The sequence below is a fragment of the Schistocerca cancellata genome, chromosome 7, assembly GCF_023864275.1.
Source record: "Schistocerca cancellata isolate TAMUIC-IGC-003103 chromosome 7, iqSchCanc2.1, whole genome shotgun sequence".
Taxonomy (NCBI): domain Eukaryota; kingdom Metazoa; phylum Arthropoda; class Insecta; order Orthoptera; family Acrididae; genus Schistocerca; species Schistocerca cancellata.
Window position 1 is genome coordinate 474,112,322 of NC_064632.1, and position 18,942 is coordinate 474,131,263.

The 18,942-nt window shown below is 45.9% G+C and overlaps 1 non-coding gene across 1 annotated transcript; it reads left to right on the top strand.

The window, feature by feature from the left end:
- Nucleotides 1–16,739: 16,739 nt before the first annotated feature.
- Trnas-cga (transfer RNA serine (anticodon CGA)) lies at nt 16,740–16,814 on the top strand. Its single transcript has one exon. It is a non-coding gene; the product is annotated as a tRNA-Ser (tRNA).
- Nucleotides 16,815–18,942: the final 2,128 nt, after the last annotated feature.

The following is an 18,942-nucleotide window of genomic DNA, read 5'->3' on the forward strand; positions in this document are numbered from 1 at the left end:
GTCGTACAATTAACTTTATGCGTAACCCAAGGAAATGCTTCCGTTCATTACTGTTCACAATTATTCAACAGTGTGCTAAACTTCAAGATGAAGTAACTTCCGTATGACGTGTGACTGTCAGATGGAATTAGCTCGATGAATCTTCCACCATACATAGAAAGAAAAGCATAGGGCAGAAGATAACTGAAAGAAATACAGAACTGGATGAACTTGAATGACACTTTCATTCAGTGATAATAACTGAATTGCAGCACCGCGATTCATAGTGGTCTCCTGGAACACGATTCTCAGTAGTGTGTGTCATTATCATTAAAGGCAATGCATGATCTGCAACATGCTCTCAAAATGGACACAAGGCCCATAGAGATTCTGTCTCTCCACCAGCGGCATTAACAACTATTGAATGGTCATTGACGCATTTGGACGGGCTGCAGCTCATCTCCCCAGTGCGTCTCACATGCGTTCGATGGGAGGAAGGGGCAGGCAGTCGGTTAAACCAATATACTCCCGTTCCAGGAGCTCATCCACCGAAGCAGTCTGTTGCGCATTGTCATCCATAAAAAGGAGGTCTAAGCAGAATGTATCCCTGAAAGGACGCACGTTAGAAAGGAGTTCAGTGTCACAAAAGCGTTGACCGGTCAGTGAGTGTATCGTGTTCAAAGATATGGACGTCAATGTGCCAGTGCAACATTTTACCACCCTACATCATAAGTCGTGGATCATGTTCCACAATGCTGACAGGATTTGGGAACAGGTGATGCATCCAGTGCACGTTATCCACCATGATGGTTTTGGTGGTCCAGGTGTTATGGTGTGGAGTACTGTAAAACTACAAGGACGTACTGACCGTCAGATTCTCTTTGTTGGACATAAAGAGCGGACACCATCAGTTAGAAGTGGCTCCTGAAGGAAGACAAAAGACAACATTTTCAGCAAATGGGTGACATTAACTGTATAGGAGGATGCATTCTGGGTTGAAAAATGTGCCGGCAACTGTGGTGTCACCGCCAGATATCACATTTGCTAGGTGGTAGCCTTTAAATCGGCCGCGGTCCGTTAGTATACGTCGGACCCGCGTGTCGCCACTATCAGTGATTGCAGACCGAGCGCCGCCGCATGGCAGGTCTAGAGAGACTTCCTAGCACTCGCCCCACTTGTACAGCCGACTTTGCTAGCGATGGTTCACTGTCTACAGACGCTCTCAATTGCGGAGACGATAGTTTAGCATAGCCTTCAGCTACCTCATTTGCTAAGACCTAGTAAGGCGTCATATTCAGTAACTATTGATATTGATATTGTGAATCATGTACCGTCAAGAGCGACGTTCATCAGTAATGGATTAAAGTTAAGTATCAAACAAGTTATGTCCGCTTTCTGAATTCTAATTTCTTGTCATGTTCCAGACCTTACGTCAGTATAGTCCTTCCCTCCTCACGCCAGCTTGCGTGAGCTAAAAGGCGTGCATTTCGGCCTCCTCTAGTAGCACGGTATTGGCCCTTCATCCAACACAACAGCAACATTCCAACCCATTGCTGGGCTGTTGTAACCTCGACCGGAACGATCGCGAAGTTGACGAGAACGAAGTGCGGCTGGATCAAACAGGAGCGGCCCGCGAACAAACAAAACGAACGGGAAAGGACGGGCATGGACAACGAGCAAGCAACGGGGTCACAAGCGACAACCTCAAGAATCCACAACGTCCACTCGTACACGGAAACAAAGTGAAGTAAACACGCTGTCTGTAGGCGAGATGTCGATAGATTCACACGAATATCAGACTGGTTCGCTGAGTTTTTTTTCCCTTTATTGTTATTTTAATACCTAAACAATCAGGTAGGCTGTCAGCGGCATGCTACGCCGCTCTTCACCATAGTGTTGACAATAACAGAACACCGAATGGAGAATCAGAATGAACATAGTGACGTACAAAAAATAGTGGTCACAGATACACAAAAAACACGGAGCCGTTCACACTCGACGATAACGACACTGAAAACACGTTGACACGGCGCACAGAACACTGGTGAATCCGACGGCACAAGTGAACGTAGAAGCGTGACGGCGGACACTAAAAAACACAAAACGACGTCACACACACGAGACACAGATGGCGATGACCTTCGGCGCGCGAAAGCCCACATAGCGTGTGCGAGTCCGGGAACCTGCCAAGAGGGGATGAAAGGTGAGTGGGGGTGGAGAGGGTGGAGAGGGGAGAACAAAGATGCCAATGGTGAGGAGATGGGAGGAGGAGTAGAGGGACAGGGGAGGGGAAGCCCGGGGGACGAGTGGGGAGAAAGGGAGGAGGGAGGGAGGCTGCCGAAAGGAACAGACAGAGGAAGAGGGAGGGAGGATCAAAGTTGGTAAGAGGGGTATATGGAGGGGAGGAGGACATCATCAGGGAGGGGGAGCTGGCGGAATCCACCTTGGGAGAGGGTAAGGAGGGTGGAGAGATGGAGACCGGGTGGGACGTGGGAATACAGGCGCGGCAGCGGGCGGGGGTGGGAGAGGATGGGTGAGACAAGCGGATGAGGAGGATCGAGTTTGCGGGAGGTGTACAGGATTCGTATCCTTTCAAGGAAAAGGAGGAGGTGGGGGAAGGGGATGAGATCGTACAGGATCCGCATGGCGGAAGGGAGACGGATGTGATAGGCGAGGCGGAGAGCATGGCGTTCAAGGATTGGGAGGGATTTATAAAAGGTAGGGGGGGGGGGGCGGAGATCCAGGCCGGATGGGCGTAACAAAGGATAGGGCGGATGAGGGATTTATAGGTGTGGAGGATGGTGGAGGGGTCCAGACCCCACGTACGACCGGAGAGGAGCTTTAGGAGATGGAATCGGGAGCGTCCCTTGGCATGGATTGTCCGGAGATGGGGAGTCCAGGAGAGGCGACGGTCGAGGGTGACGCCAAGGTACTTAAGGGTGGGAGTGAGGGCGATAGGACGGCCATAGATGGTGAGATAGAAATCAAGGAGGCGGAAGGAAGGGGTGGTTTTGCCTACAATGATCGCCTGGGTTTTGGGCCTCACTGAGCGAGAAGCAGGCGTTAAATACAGGATAGGATATGTCGCTGTTGGCTGCTGGGACCACGTGCTCCACAGTGGCGCCCTCGCCCTATGCGCGGGCAGGAACGCGCGCAGCCACGGCTTACGGCGTGACGGCTGCAGAGACCCCTAGTGGTAACCAAGGTCCATGCCGTCTGGTGCAGATTCGAAACCCGCGGCGCTCGGTATCAGAGGGCGGGGTACTGAGAGGACCGAAATCATGCCATTTATTATATTTGGATGACATAATTGTCCATTCAAAGTATATGTAGGGACATAGACAACGTCTAAAGGAAATATTCAGCAGATGACGGGCAGCAAGTCTCACACCCAATGCTGAAGAATGTCACTTTGCGCTGGAGGAAGTTGGTCACGTCATAAGTAAGATTGGTGTAAAGACTGGTCAGAGGTTCGTGCAAGCAGTGCAAGATTTCAGTACCACAAGCTGCTAGGGAGTTATAAACTTTCCTCAGTCTCGCGAATTGTTATAGGAAGTTCATGAAGGTTCAAATGGTTCAAATGGCTCTGAGCACTATGGGACTTAACATCTAAGGTCATCCGTCCCCTGGAACTTAGAACTACTTAAACCTAACCAACCTAAGGACATCACACACATCCACGCCCGAGGCAGGATTCGAACCTGCGGCCGTATAAGTCGCACGGTTCCGGACTGACGCGCCTAGGACCGCTCGGCCACCGCGGCCGGCGTTCATGAAGGGATTTGCACATACTGCAGAAGAAGTATTGCTGGAAAGGAAACAAGGGTGATGTGGATCGGTACGTCAATAATTATGTGGGTTATACATAGTGGGCCATCTGAGATGAAGGTAGGTAGTGTTATAAAGAATGCCAGAAGCAACAGAACCTTTTAGGTTCATTGGGGGTAGTCGTGTTAGGACAATTCAAGCCAATAGCGGTGGTAATCGTTTTCATATTACGTTGAGAAGGTGCCAATGCCGGACCAACAGGCAATCCCAGTTACAAAGCCGTTATTTAATAGGTGGATATTGAATTTCAGAGTGCTACAGTCGATGGTAACGGACCAGGGGACGAACTTCACGTCAGACCTGATGAAGAAATTGTATCAGTTGCTGAGAGTGAAGAAGTAAGGACTAGCCCACTACACATAGGCAACCTAATAGTACAGAGATAGCTCATAGACCAACTAATAAATGCTTAATAATAACATACGTTTTTGAGTGGAGGCCGCCTTTAGCAAAACACTACTTTGTTTTTGTCCCATACACGTTTCACTGCAGTTGCAGCATCGTCAGTGTTTTTTTTATTGTTATGGTTGTTAAACATAAGGAATGTTCTTTACTGTTCAAATACATACAAATATTAGTATCTAAATCGTAATTACTGGTTTTTGAGGAGCGCATAAAATTATGTATTCATACCTTCTTACCACATGATTTGGCTTTCCTGCTGTATTACATTTTTATAGTGTCTGTTTTTCTTTATAGTTTGTCACCTGTACTATATACAACTTAATGCAGGCAAAACGTTTACGAAAAATTTCGATTTCTAAACTGTTCTGGCTATGCCTCAGATTAATAATTTATGTGAAAGGCTGTGTTGTGTGTGTGCGCGCGCGCGCGCGCGCGTGTGTGTGTGTGTGAGTGTGTGTGTGTAAAGAAAGAGGGAGAGAGAGATTTAGAGAGAGAGAGAGAGAGAGAGAGAGAGAGAGAAAGAGAGAGAGAGAGAGAGGCAGGGAGGGAGGGAGGGAGTAGGTTTGATGATTTATCATTATTATATATATTTACTTTTATGTGTGTGTATGTATGTATGTGTCTCTGTGTGCGTGTGGGTGGGTGGTGGAGGCGAGTTCTATAGGTTGGTATTATCTACTAATTCTGTGAGGGCAGAGAACAGAGTTCCATTGGAGAAAGATGTGTATTCATTTATTACCCACCACAGAAATCATCAAACAACAATTAGAAGAACAGGCAGAAATGCCCAAACCCCGCATAAAAGAAACAGCTAGCATTCTAAAACTAATCACAGAGAAAAAGTATTTCTTCTCATTTGTCAATCAATTCTACTCACAAGAACACGGACTTCCAATGGGGTCAGCAGTCAGTGGAGTTCTACCCAACATTTTTCTTAATCACATTGCAAATAAAATATTTGAATTCATAGTAGGACCCTAACAATACCTGATAATGTATTGGTATCGTTATGTATATGATGTCATATGCCTTCTTGATGAATCACTAAGTCGCATCCAACAACTCCTTAGTGATATGAACAAGGTCCACACAAAAATAAAGTTCACCTTAGAAACAGAAAACAACAACATGTTAAATTCCGTTGACCTCAAAATATGCATAGAAAACAACCAACACCAATTCTCCATAGTCAGTAAAGTTGTTTTCACACCTTCTACTATTCCACTGTCCGCCATCTTGTTATCACAGCTGACAGACAGTGATAGTGACAGTGACAACTCAAAACACTGAACTTGGCAGTGAAGATGATGACGAAAAAAGAAACCGTAAGTGAAACATAATGTAAATACACACACACACACACACACACATAACCTTTCACATCAATTATTAATCTCAGGCACAGCCACAACAGTTTAGAAATCGTAATTTTGCGTAAATGTTTCGCCCACATTAAGTTGTATATAGTTGAAGGTGACAAACTATAAAGAAAACATACACTATAAAAACGTAATACAGCAGGAAAACCACACCATGTGGTTAGAAGGTATGAATACTCAATTCTATGTGCTCCTCAAAAACCTGTAATCACGATTTAGAAACTAATATTTATATGTATTTGGACAGTAAAGAACATTCCTTTTGTTTAACAGTCATAACAATAATAAAAACCTGATGTAACTGCATTGCAGTGGAACATGTCTGTGACCAAAATAGTGTTTTACTAAAGGCGGACCCCACTGAAAAACATATCTTATTGTTAAAGCAAACACAGACAAAAGAGCTTCAAATCAAGATGATGATAATTGCTTAATTACTATGTGTATTCCAGTCGATCAATCTGGGATACACACGTAGCTTTTGTCAATAAAATTCTTCTGGGCTATAGACCGCATTGTCAATATATGAAATTGTCCGACGTTTCGGCCACTATTGGAAGTGGCCTTCCTCAGGGCTTTGTGATGAGTTAACTTCTAAATAAATGATGCTGTTTACGTGAGTTGACGGGGTATCTGAGGATAGAAGAAGGGGTGTTAGGCTTTCTTCATCGGTCTTTATATTATTCCTTTTCATTGGTGGATAAGGACGTGCTTGATTGGTGTTTACATTATCACCATTAGTGGAAGCAGGCGAATTATATACGGGTGGTAGCTGTGAGGTGGTGCTGTTTACTTATTGGCAGGTGAGGGCTGCGGCGTGCCTGCGCTCTGTGTACCTACGACCGCCGCGTCTTCCGCGCGACTGAGAGTCGCTTTGAGCGCGCTGTCCTCCCTTAAGCCGTCGGCACACGGACCGTGCATCCCAACGTTGAGCGTTGAGCGTGCCGAGTTTGTGACGTCATAGCGTGGAATAGCACGTTCGGTAACGTTTCCGAACGTGCAGAGCAATATCTGGCTTGTCAGATATTTTGAGCGTGCGTCTGAGCGTTGACCAATGAGATGACAGAACGCCACCTACGTCACACACACGCCGTCTCCCTTCAGTACAGAGTTGTGAGGCGCCATATTGGCATTCATTTCAAGCCTATACGTATATATGCGGTTTCTGAGCACCAGCAAATTGAGAATCACTGGAAAACCCGTTGTTAACTGTGTGATTCATTCCAATTAAATAGTGAGAAACATCATATTCGTGGCAAAAGAATTATTGTAACTTGCGTATTATGAGAGTGTGCTATTTGAAGACAGCGACACACTAAGGATCCACTCCAAACGGATTGTTCTTGGTTCAGTTTGTTATAATTAAACTTCAATTAGTAACATATCTACGATTAAGGTTTTCAGGAACGGTAAGGAAATATGAATACATGCGCAGATAGTGTTGTTGGTTTAGCGTAATGAGTAGTGTCACAGTTTTAAATTAAATTGTTTGTTGGGGCGGTGGTTCGCGTCTTGACCCTTCGAAAGTTTTTATTCCTAACATTCGCGTTTTTATTAGGTTCTGAATACTTTATTATTAGTTAAGTATATACTATAATATTTGATGTTATGTAAATATAAGTTCACCTTTTTTGAGGGGTGACTTTATTCGATTGGCTTAACCTACAGGACAGCTTGCGCTATTTGTATAAAGATATTTTGCTCCTTTTTCTTTTACGCTTCGTAATTCACAAGTTGCAAGGATTTTGCTACTGGGTAGGAACAGTGATCAAGTAAGGCTGACCTTGGGGTTTTAGTAAAATGTGGGAATGATGAAATAATATTTGTCTTATGCGGAGAAGTATTCCAAATTTGTACCGCACTGTTTGTAATGGAACATTTATAAGCCTGTGTCCTTATTGATTGGACAGGGTACTTTCCTTTTCGTGGACGATGGAGGAAATGTGCGTTTTAATAGAGCTAACGTGGGAATTTTACGCGCGCTCGTTGAGTGAACAGTGTGATTTACGAACTAGAAACATCCCTCAAACTGCCGCTGGAATGCGTTGCAATCGCGTATACCACGTTGGGGCCCACGTACCGTATGCACATGTCGCATCGTTCTTGAGCGTTCAGCAGCACGTTGAACTCGGCACGCTCAACGTTAACGTTGGACAGCACGGTCCGTGTGCCGACGGCTTTAGTGTTGTCCCTGCTGGCAGTGCCGACGGCTTTAGTGTTGTCCCTGCTGGCAGCCAGGACGCCGGAAGCCTATACCCGTCCTCTCTATTCATGTTGGCTCGACGCTTGCCTTTTTCTATTGCCTCTCTAATCTTCTTTCTCACTGTAAATGGCTGATTTGCCAGTACGCGGGCTTCACAGAATATTACTTCTTTATTCCATTCATTCTGATGCTCTGCCACCGCTGATCTGGCACCTTGTCCCAGACGGGTATATCTTTCACTCTCCTCAGTTCGTGTGCTGATAGGCTGTCCCATCTCGACTACACACAACAGTCCACATTCGCAACCGGTCTTGTGACCTCCACCCATTTTGTGACACTTTTAAAAGAAAAGTTTGTCTTCGCTACGGATCTAAGGGTTAGTTCTGACGTGAAGTCTCTATTCACGAATGTACCAGGGTTAGACACAGAGCTCATCTTAAAGGAATGTGTGGCACCTGACATCTGCAAAATTGTGCGCCATTGTATAACGACCACCTATTTCAGGTGAAAAGGGTAATCTTATGAACAGATGGGCGGTGTAGCTGTAGGTTCCTCTCTCTCTCGCCTATTGCAGCAGTCATCTTCATGGAGGCATTTGAAGAAACTGCTCTTCAGTCCGCACCATTATGCCCTGATTGCTGGCTCCGATATGTTGTTGATACCTTCGTCATCTGTCAACATGGAAAGGAATAACTACAGAAGTTCTACCAACATCTCTGTCTGGAATTTGAGAAGAATAAGGTGTTGCCTTTCCTCGACATGGAAGTTTACCAGAATCCTAATGGTTAATAGGCAACAGAGTATACAGAAAAGCCACCAGCACTGGCAGGTACCTCCTCCCGCCATAATGTTACACAGAAGACGTTCGCCCTTCACACTTCAACCAGGAGGGCCCACAGGATCAAACTATGGCGACAAAGAATGAAAGGAATAAGGACGACCTGAAGCAGGCATAGAACATAGCTCCTGCCGCGCGGTCTAGGGTGCGTTATCACGGCCCGCGCGGCTCCCCCCGTCGGAGGTTCGAGTCCTCCCTCGGGCATGGGTGTATATCTTGTTCATAGCGTAAGTTAGTTTAAGCTAAGCGGTTTCGTCCTTTAAGATCTTACCACAAATTTACAAAATTGCAAATATAGCTCTGTCGCCATAAGTACAATGGGTCACTGAGAGTGGAGGCAGAGTTCACCGCCGAGCCGGCAGCAAATCAATCTTTCGCATCAGTAACAAAATTAAAGATGTTCTAGGCTCAACGAAAGAAGTGGTCGACAAGCTAAACACAGCAGCAGTCTACGAAATCAGTTTCGAATGTGGATGGTGTATGTAAGTGAGACGGGGCGGACGATCTTCACACGAAATGCAAAGCATGAAAGATATATCTGTCTGGGACAATGCACGAGGTCAGCAGAGGGGGAACACCAGGATGAGTGCGGTCTTTTTTTTACGTTCATCAGTCTTCAGACTGCTTTGATGCAGCCCGCCAATTATTCCTCTCCTGTGACAAACTCTTCATCTCAGAGTAACATTTGCAACCTACGTCCCCAACTGTTTGCTGGATGTTTTTTCCCCCCTAAAGATCGCTCCACTACCATGGAAGTCGTTCCCTGACGTCTTAACAGATGTCCTATCATTCTGTCCCTTGTCACTGTCAGTGTTTTCCACATATTCCTTTCCTCTCCGATTCTGAGCAGAACCTCCTCATTCCTTACCAACTAATTTTCAACATTCGTCCGTAGCACCAGATCTCAAATGCTTCGATTCTCTTCTGTTCCGGTTTTCCCACAGCTATGTTTCGCTACCATACAGTGCTGTGCCCCAGACTACGTTCTCAGAAATTTCTTCCTCAAATTAAGGCCTATGTTTGATACTAGCAGATTTCTCTTGGTCAGAAATGCCCTTTTTTCCAGGGCTAGTCTGCTTTTGATGTCCTCCTTGCCCCGTCCGTCATTGGTTGTTTTGCTGCCTAAGTAGCAGAATTCCTTAACTTCATTTACTCCGTGACCAGCAAGCCTGATGTGAAGTTTCTTGCTGTTCTCATTTCTGCTACTTCTCTTTACTTTCGACTTACTTCGAATTGCTCTCAGCCCATATTCCGTACTCATTAGATTTTTCATTCCATTCGGCAAATCATGTAATTCTTCACTTTCACTCAGGCTACCAATGTCATCAGTGAATGGTATCATTTCCTTTCCCCTTGAATTTTAATTCCACTCTTGAATCTTTCTCTTATTTGCATCATTGCTTCTTCGATGTACAGATGGAATAGTAGGGGCGATAGATTACATCCCTGTCTTTCACCCAACTTAATCCGAGCGCTTCGTTCTTAATCATCCAGTCTTGTACATATTGTATACTACCCATCTCTACCTATAGCTTACCCCTAATTCTCTCAGAATTTTGAACATTTTACACCATTTTACATTGTCGAACGCTTTTTTCAAGTCGACAAATCCTAAGAACTAGTCTTGATTTTTCTTAAGTCTTGCTTCAATTATCAACAGCAGCATCAGAACTATCTCTCCTCAGCCGTTACCTTTCCTGAAGCCAAACTGGTTGTCATCCAAAAGTTAGATGGTATCTCACCAGACGCATACATTGTACACACCAACTTAAATAGCCGTTTTGTTGCCACTTCTACCAGCGATATTCGAAATTCTGATGGAAAGTTATCGATCCCTCGTGCCTTATTTGATCTGAAGTCCTCCAAAGCTCTCTTAAATTCTGATTCTAGTACTGGATCCCTTATCTCTTCTACATCGACTCCTGATTCTTCTTCTATCACATCAGACAAATCCACGCCTTCGTAGAGGTCTTCAATGTACTCCTTCCGCCTATCCCCTTTCTCCTCTGCATTTAACAGTGGAATTCCTGTTTCAATCTTAATGTTTCCATACTTGCTTTTTATGTTGTTTTATAGGTTGTTTTGACTTACCTGTATGTAGAGTCAGCCCTTCCGACAGTCATTTTATTCCATATCTTGAGATTTTTCATGCAGCCATTTTGTCTTAGCTTCCATGCGCTTCCTATTTACTTCATTTCTTAGCGATTTGTACGAATTTCTGAATTTCCCTGAACATCTTTGTCGATCAAATGAAGTACGCTACTGCCCATGAAAATTGGTACACCATGAGGATGACGTGCTACAGACGCGAAATTTAACCGACAGGCAGAAGATGCTGTGATATGCAAATGATTAGCTTTTCAGAGCATTCACACAAGGTTGGCGCCGCTGGCGACACCTACAACGTGTTGACATGAGGAAAGTTTCCTACCGATTTCTCATACACAGCAGTTAACCGGTGTTGCCTGGTGAAACGGCCTCGTGTAAGGAGAAGAAATGCGTACCATCACGTTTCCGACTTTGACGGTGGTCGGATTGTAGCCCATCGCGATTGCGGTTTATCGTATCGCGACATTGCTGCTCGCGTTGGTCGAGATCCAATGACTGTTGGCAGAATATGGAATCGGTGGGTTCAGGGGGGTAATACGGAACGCCGTGCTGGATCCCAACGGCCTCGTATCACTAGCAGTCGAAATAACAAGCATCTTATCCGCATGGCTGTAACGGATAGTGCAGCCATGTCTCGATCCATGAGTCATCACATGGGGACGTTTGCAAGACATCAACCATCTGCACTAACAGTTCGACGACGTTTGCAGGAGCATGGACTATCAGCCCGGAAAACATGGCTGCGGTTACCCTTGACACTGCATCACAGACAGGAGCGCCAGCGATGGTGTACTCAACGACGAATCTGGGTTCACGAATGGCAAAACGTCACTTTTTCGGATGAACCCAGGTTCTGTTTACAGCATCATGATGGTCGCATCCGTGTTTGGCGACATCGCGGTGATCGCACATTGGAAGCGTGTATTCGTCATTGGCCGGCCAGAGTGGCCGAGCGGTTCTAGGCGCTACAGTCTGGAACCGCGCGACCGCTATGGTCGCAGGTTCGAATCCTGTCTCGGGCATAGATGTGTGTGATGTCGTTAGGTTAGTTAGGCTTAAGTAGTTCTATGTTCTAGAGGACTGATAACCACAGCAGTTAAGTCCCATAGTGCTCAGATCTATTTGAACCATTTATTCGTCATCGCCATACTGGCGTATCACCCGGCGTGTTGGTATGGGGTGCCATTGGTTACACGTCTCGGTCACCTCTTGTTCGCATTGACTGCATTTTGAACAGTGGACGTTACATTTCAGATGTGTTACGACCCGTGGCTCTACCCTTTATTCGATCCCTGCGAAACCCTACATTTCAGCACGATAATGCACGACCGCATGTTGCAGGTCCTGTACAGGCCATTCTGGATACAGAAATCGTTCGACTGCTGCCCTGGACAGCGCATTCTCCATATCTCTCACAAATTGAAATCGTCTGGTCAATGGTGGCCCAGCAACTGGCTAATCACAATACGCCAGTCACTACTCTTGATGAGCTGTGGTATCGTGTTGAAGCTGCGTGGGCAGCTGTACCTTTACACGCCATCCAAACTCTGCTTGACCCAATGCCCAGGCGTATCAAGGCCGTTATTATGGCCAGAGGTGGTTGTTCTGGGTACTGATTTTCAGGATCTATGCCCCAAATTGCGTGAAAATGTAATCACATGTCAGTTCTAGTGTACTCGTAATACATTTGTCTAATGAATACACGTTTATTATCTGCATTTCTTCTTGGTGTAGCAATTTTAATGGCCAGTAGCGTATTTGTTCTGTTACATATGGTTTCTTCGCAGTTACCTTGTTTGTACCTATGTTTTTCTTTCCAACTTGTGTGCTTGCCCATTTTAGAGACGTCATACCTCTTCAAATGAACTGACTACTGAGATATTCCTTGTTGCTGTATCTATAGCCTTAGAGATCTTCAGGTGTGGTTCGTCATCCCTTAGTACTTCTGTGTCACACTTCTTTGCTTATTGACTCTTCCTGACTACATTGTTGACCTTCAGCCTACTCTTTGTCACTAGCACATTGTGATCTGAGTCAATATCTGCTCCTGGGTACGCCTTAACAATCTGATATTGATTTCAGATTCTCTGTCTAACCATTATGTAATCTATCTGAATCCTTCCCAGTGTTATGCAAGTATCCTTCCCTTTCTTGAGATTCTCGGAAAGAGTATTCGCTATTAGAAGCTGGTATTTATTAGAGAACTCTAGTAGTCTTTCTCCTCTATCATTCATTGTCTCAGGCCCATAATCTCCATTATTCTTCTACTCCTTCCACTACATCTACATTCGTCCCCCATGGCTATTAGATATTCATCTCCCTTAATCCTCATATACTTTCTCTATCTCTTCATCTTCAGCTTGCGGCGTCGGCATGTATACCTAAAACATCTTTGTCGGTGTTGGTTTGCTATCGATTCTGACAAGAACAACTCCATCACTGAACTGTTCACAGTAACAAACTCTTTGCCCAACCTTTCTATTCATAACGAATCTTACTCCCGTCATACCATTTTCTGCTGCTGTTGATGATACCCGATACTCATCTGACCAGAAATCCTTTTTTTCTTTTCATTTCACTTCACTGACCCCTATTATATCTAGATTGAGCCTTTGCATTTGCCTTTTCAGATTTTCTAGCTTACCTACCACATTTAGGCTTCTGACATTCCATGCCCCCACTCTTAGAACGTTATCCTTTCGTTAATTACTCTATCTTTTTCTCATGGTCACCTACCCCTTGGCAGCCCCCCCCCCCCCCAAGATCTTAGTGGGAGACAGTTCGGGAACCTTTTGCCAAGGGAGACATCTTCATGATACTTTTTTCAGTTGCAGGCCAGTGGTTTATGGATTCACGTGAAGTGTCTTTAATACAGTGTTTTGTATTGCCTTCAGCAATCTCATGCCGTTTATCATTGCTGATTGTTCAGCCTTTAGGGGCACTTTCCAATCCCAAGGACAATAGAGTGCCCTGGAGCTCTGTCCGCCCTCCGCACTCTTTGACAAGGCCTTTGGCAAAATAAGGGTGACTTCTAGTGCCGAAATACTTCGGCCGCCAATGTCACCGCTTAAATGAGTGCGATAAAGAGATAACATTCCGTGAAACCCGCGGACTGGCTCACCAGCCATTTAAAATGAGGAGGAAGATTAAAGAGGCGATGAAATAGGCATGCAACCCCCCACGTGAGTTGAGAGGATGGGTATAGTTGTCTGGCCCCCTGACTGGCAACAGTGACAAAGCTACGGGAAGACAGCGCGCGCAAAGCAACTGACACAGGCTTGGGAGACCACGGAGGTCGTACGTACACAGAGCTCAGACACGCCGCAGCCCGCACCTGGCAGGAAGTAAACAGCGCTAAGTCGCAGCTACCGCAAGTATTTAATTCGTCTTTTTCCACCAACGGCAAGAAATAATGTATACGCTAATCAAGCACTTCTTTATCCACTAATGACACGGAATAATATAAAGACCAATAAAGAATGTCTAACACCCTTCGTCCTATCCTCTCAAGTACCTTGTCAAATGCCGGCCACTGTGGTGGAGCCGTTCTAGGCGCTTCAGTCTGGAACCGCGCGACCGCTACGGTGGCAGGTTCGAATCGTGCCTCGGGCATGGATGTGTGTGATGTCCTTAGGTTAGTTAGGTTTAAGTAGTTCTAAGTTCTAGGGGACTGATGACCTGAGATGTTAAGTCCCATAGTGCTCAGAGCTATTTGAACCATTTTTTTGACTGATTACCTCAGGCGTTAAGTCCCATAGTGCTAAGAGCCATTTGAACCATATGAACCTTGTCAAATCACTTAAACAGCTCCCTCCGGTAGTATGTAGGATCTATAGTCTCTCACATTCAGTAGTTAGATCAGCACAAAGCTCTGAGGAACGCCACTGGCAGTAGTGGCCGAAACGACGGACAATTTTATTAATTGAAAATGCGGTCAAGAGATCAGAAGAGTTTTATTTACAGTAACAATGGCCGCGGAAGCCTATGCTTATATGTATATAGCTTTTGTCACAAACGCTTATAACTCTGTAGTACCTACTAGTACCGAGTCATTACCATCTGAGGTAGTGTATGGTAAAAAGATGCCGCTTACCTTTGGACATGATTGGCAGAAGCGTGACAGAAAGGGAGGAGCAGTATGCGTTTTTGCAAGAAGGGTAAAAGAGATGTGGAACAGGGTAGAAAGAGCTAATACGAAGGCTATGGAGAAACAGGAGGAGGCAGTGAGGAATGTATGGATGTTGCTGTAATATAACGTCGGCCAATGGGTGATGTTGTCGAGTCTATATACGCCGAAGTGAAAGACAATGATGTTCTTAACGTGATACCAGGGCCAATAGTAGGTAGTCGAAACTATGTCCCGGCGAATGTGGAAGTGCAGTTGTCAACAAGGGCACAGTAGCGCATTTGGGCACCGGCAACCACTCAACGGTACGCCAGAGGCGATTCAAGGGGAAGTGCTAGTAATGGCAAGGGAGATTAAGAGGGAAAAGCGAAACAATTAGCAAGGGGAGAGGGAAGTCCGGATACCTTAATCTCCTTATATAGTGAGGTCAAGAGTGCAGTTACGTGCATCGTTTTGTGCAGCTTACTTGTAGGTGTAGTATAGGACTCAGGGTTGATAGCAGTAGGGGAAGAAGAACAGTAGAACAACATGATGATCGCTGTTCAGAGACAGCAGGTTTCTTGGGAGGTAATATGGATCATTGTCTTGAAGCTGCCAAGCGAAATAGATGAAGAATGCTAGTTTTGGCAGTATTGTTCCTCTTCACCTGTGGTAGAGTAACACGACCGTAAGTGAAACCGGTATTACCGCGGTGTATCATAAAACGCCCAAAGGACTAGGCGGAACGACAGTGGGGGAGGGGGGCATTCACCATTTATTGTTCACAATATTTATTAAAGTCAATCAACAGATATTATCATAAACTTCAAGAAAGAGAGCATTTGTACATGAAACCCATCAGTTTTCTTTCGATACCAAAGCAAGTCTAACAACTTTTCAGATGAGAAAGATAACATTTTAATATTAAAATAATACAATATGCTGAACACCTAAAGGGCTACAGTAAGTTCACTTACAGTTTTAAAAGCTTACCCAAACACACTCATTTAAAAGAAAGAGTAACCTTACAAATGAACTGTGAATAACTGTGTTGTGCATTGACAAGTAGTGAAGAAATAACATTAATAATGAAACTTCCTGGCAGATTAAAACTGTGTGCCCGACCGAGACTGGAAACATCCCCCAGGCTATGGCTATGCCATGTCTCCGCAATATCCTTTCTTTCAGGAGTGCTAGTTCTGCAAGTTTCGCAGGAGAGTTTCTGTAAAGTTTGGAAGGTAGGAGACGAGGTACTGGCAGAAGTAAAGCTGTGAGTACCGGACGTGAGTCGTGCTTCGGTAGCTCAGTTGGTAGAGCACTTGCCCGCGAAAGGCAAAGGTCCCGAGTTCGAGTCTCGGTCGGGCACACAGTTTTAATCTGCCAGGAAGTTTCATATCAGCGCACACTCCGCTGCAGAGTGAAAATCTCATTCTGGAAACATCCCCCAGGCTATGGCTATGCCATGTCTCCGCAATATCCTTTCTTTCAGGAGTGCTAGTTCTGCAAGTTTCGCAGGAGAGCTTCTGTAAAGTTTGGAAGGTAGGAGACGAGGTACTGGCAGAAGTAAAGCTGTGAGTACCGGACGTGAGTCGTGCTTCGGTAGCTCAGTTGGTAGAGCACTTGCCCGCGAAAGGCAAAGGTCCCGAGTTCGAGTCTCGGTCGGGCACACAGTTTTAATCTGCCAGGAAGTTTCATATCAGCGCACACTCCGCTGCAGAGTGAAAATCTCATTCTGGAAACATCCCCCAGGCTATGGCTATGCCATGTCTCAGCAATATCCTTTCTTTCAGGAGTGCTAGTTCTGCAAGTTTCGCAGGAGAGCTTCTGTAAAGTTTGGAAGGTAGGAGACGAGGTACTGGCAGAAGTAAAGCTGTGAGTACCGGACGTGAGTCGTGCTTCGGTAGCTCAGTTGGTAGAGCAATTGCCCGCGAAAGGCAAAGGTCCCGAGTTCGAGTCTCGGTCGGGCACACAGTTTTAATCTGCCAGGAAGTTTCATATCAGCGCACACTCCGCTGCAGAGTGAAAATCTCATTCTGGAAACATCCCCCAGGCTATGGCTATGCCATGTCTCCGCAATATCCTTTCTTTCAGGAGTGCTAGTTCTGCAAGTTTCGCAGGAGAGCTTCTGTAAAGTTTGGAAGGTAGGAGACGAGGTACTGGCAGAAGTAAAGCTGTGAGTACCGGACGTGAGTCGTGCTTCGGTAGCTCAGTTGGTAGAGCACTTGCCCGCGAAAGGCAAAGGTCCCGAGTTCGAGTCTCGGTCGGGCACACAGTTTTAATCTGCCAGGAAGTTTCATATCAGCGCACACTCCGCTGCAGAGTGAAAATCTCATTCTGGAAACATTAATAATAATAATTTTCCAGTCAAAGAGCATTTATACATTAAGCCCGTAAGTTGGCTTTAGTTACTACAAAATGTATAACAGTTTTCCAAATGAGACAGGTACTAGTTTTTTTTATAGAAAACAGAAACCATTGCAAGCGCAAAGGGCTGTCGTAATTTCACTTACAGGTATTTTTAAAACCTTGCCCAAATGTATTCAGTTAAAAGAAAGAGTAACCTTACATAAGGACTCCCGACTAGACAGGCAATAATCTACAACAGACACTTCTCTTACAAATAGTTCACAGCTCACGGCATCTGTCACATGTGCACGTGAACGTCCTGCGGAGCGGCGAGCACGAGCCATACCTGGTTGTGCCGTTCGGGCCTGATTTATCGGCACAACCGAGGGCGCGGAGTACAGTACGTGTGTCCGACTTCACTTCCCGGGTGCTCCTCTTCCGTAAACGGTTAATCCAGAGAGCTGTTATTGGGTGCACCTGGGTCTTCATGGAACGTTCAATTCCGTCAGATTCAAGAACAAGCGAGAAGCCAAAGGTGTAGCCCAGACCCACCACCTAGGCACAGATACAGAACAAATTGTCAACAAATATAATCCGACAAATCGCGTGTGCTTACACCAATGACATTTTATCCTTACTGTAGCGGCACCACCGTTTAGCATAGGGAAAGTTAGTTTTGTGTGATATTCAGAGCACGAGTTACAGCCAGGTGCGGTCCAGATTGCAGTAAGTTAAGCATACCGGCAGTTCCGAAGGCAAATAGGAGCCACAGGGGTGTAGAACTGGCAGAGAGGCCGGACACAGCAGTTTCCATGGCGCAAGTCACAGGCAGAAGAGGGCCATTGGCCAACCTAGGTGTTAGGCATATGTGACACGAAGTGGCACACTTGACAAAACAGAGGTGCACAGCTGAGTATAAATAGGTGCGTTTTCTAACGAGATTTTCAGGTGTGGCAACTCTCCTGGACGGCATGGCATATCACACCACCAGGCTACACGCAGCAACAGATGGGGCGCCAGCGTCCCAGTCCACAATGGGTCGTTGGTTAGACCCTCTGAGGACGAAGTGGGGTCCGCATCCAGATAGGGTGGGCTACTCTTTGGCTCGCTACCACGGGCAGTCATCTCAGCACCCGACACACGCCGAAGACTTCCGAGGCGAGGGCCACAGATTTGGACGCCGGATCACAGGCAGTCGTTGCCGCTATGTCCTCGGCTACACCAGAGAGGAAGAGCAGCAGCGGGGCCGGCCTACAGCTCCCGGTTGAGCAGTGCGGATTCAACAGGGATGGTGGCTGCTGAGACAGCTGCTGGCGCAGCCATCCTGACATCGTTGGAACTCAGCGGGCCAGGCAAGGCCAGCATCAGCATGACACAGCGTTGCATTGCACAGGCTGGTGGGGTGCTTCCTTAGCATTGCAGGGCCCTGTGACGCAGACCGAGTTGAACAGAGCACTGTAGTGTAAACAAATAAATCATTTGGAAAGTTCTTACCGAGTTTTAATATGGCACTTCCTGGCATCCACCCACTACATTTTGTGTCTTCACACTACATTTGGTCATTCTGATACATTCGGTGGCAGAAGCTGGCACAACATTTCATGTCAGAATAGCGGATGTCGTCTGTACAGTATGACGTTCGAGCCCACCACCTGCAGTAGAGTCACAAGATGTGGCGAGTGCTGAGAAAATGGTTCTTCGTGGGTTTAGGGCGTTTTCTTTCTTTTTTGTTTTTCGAGAATGGCTCCTG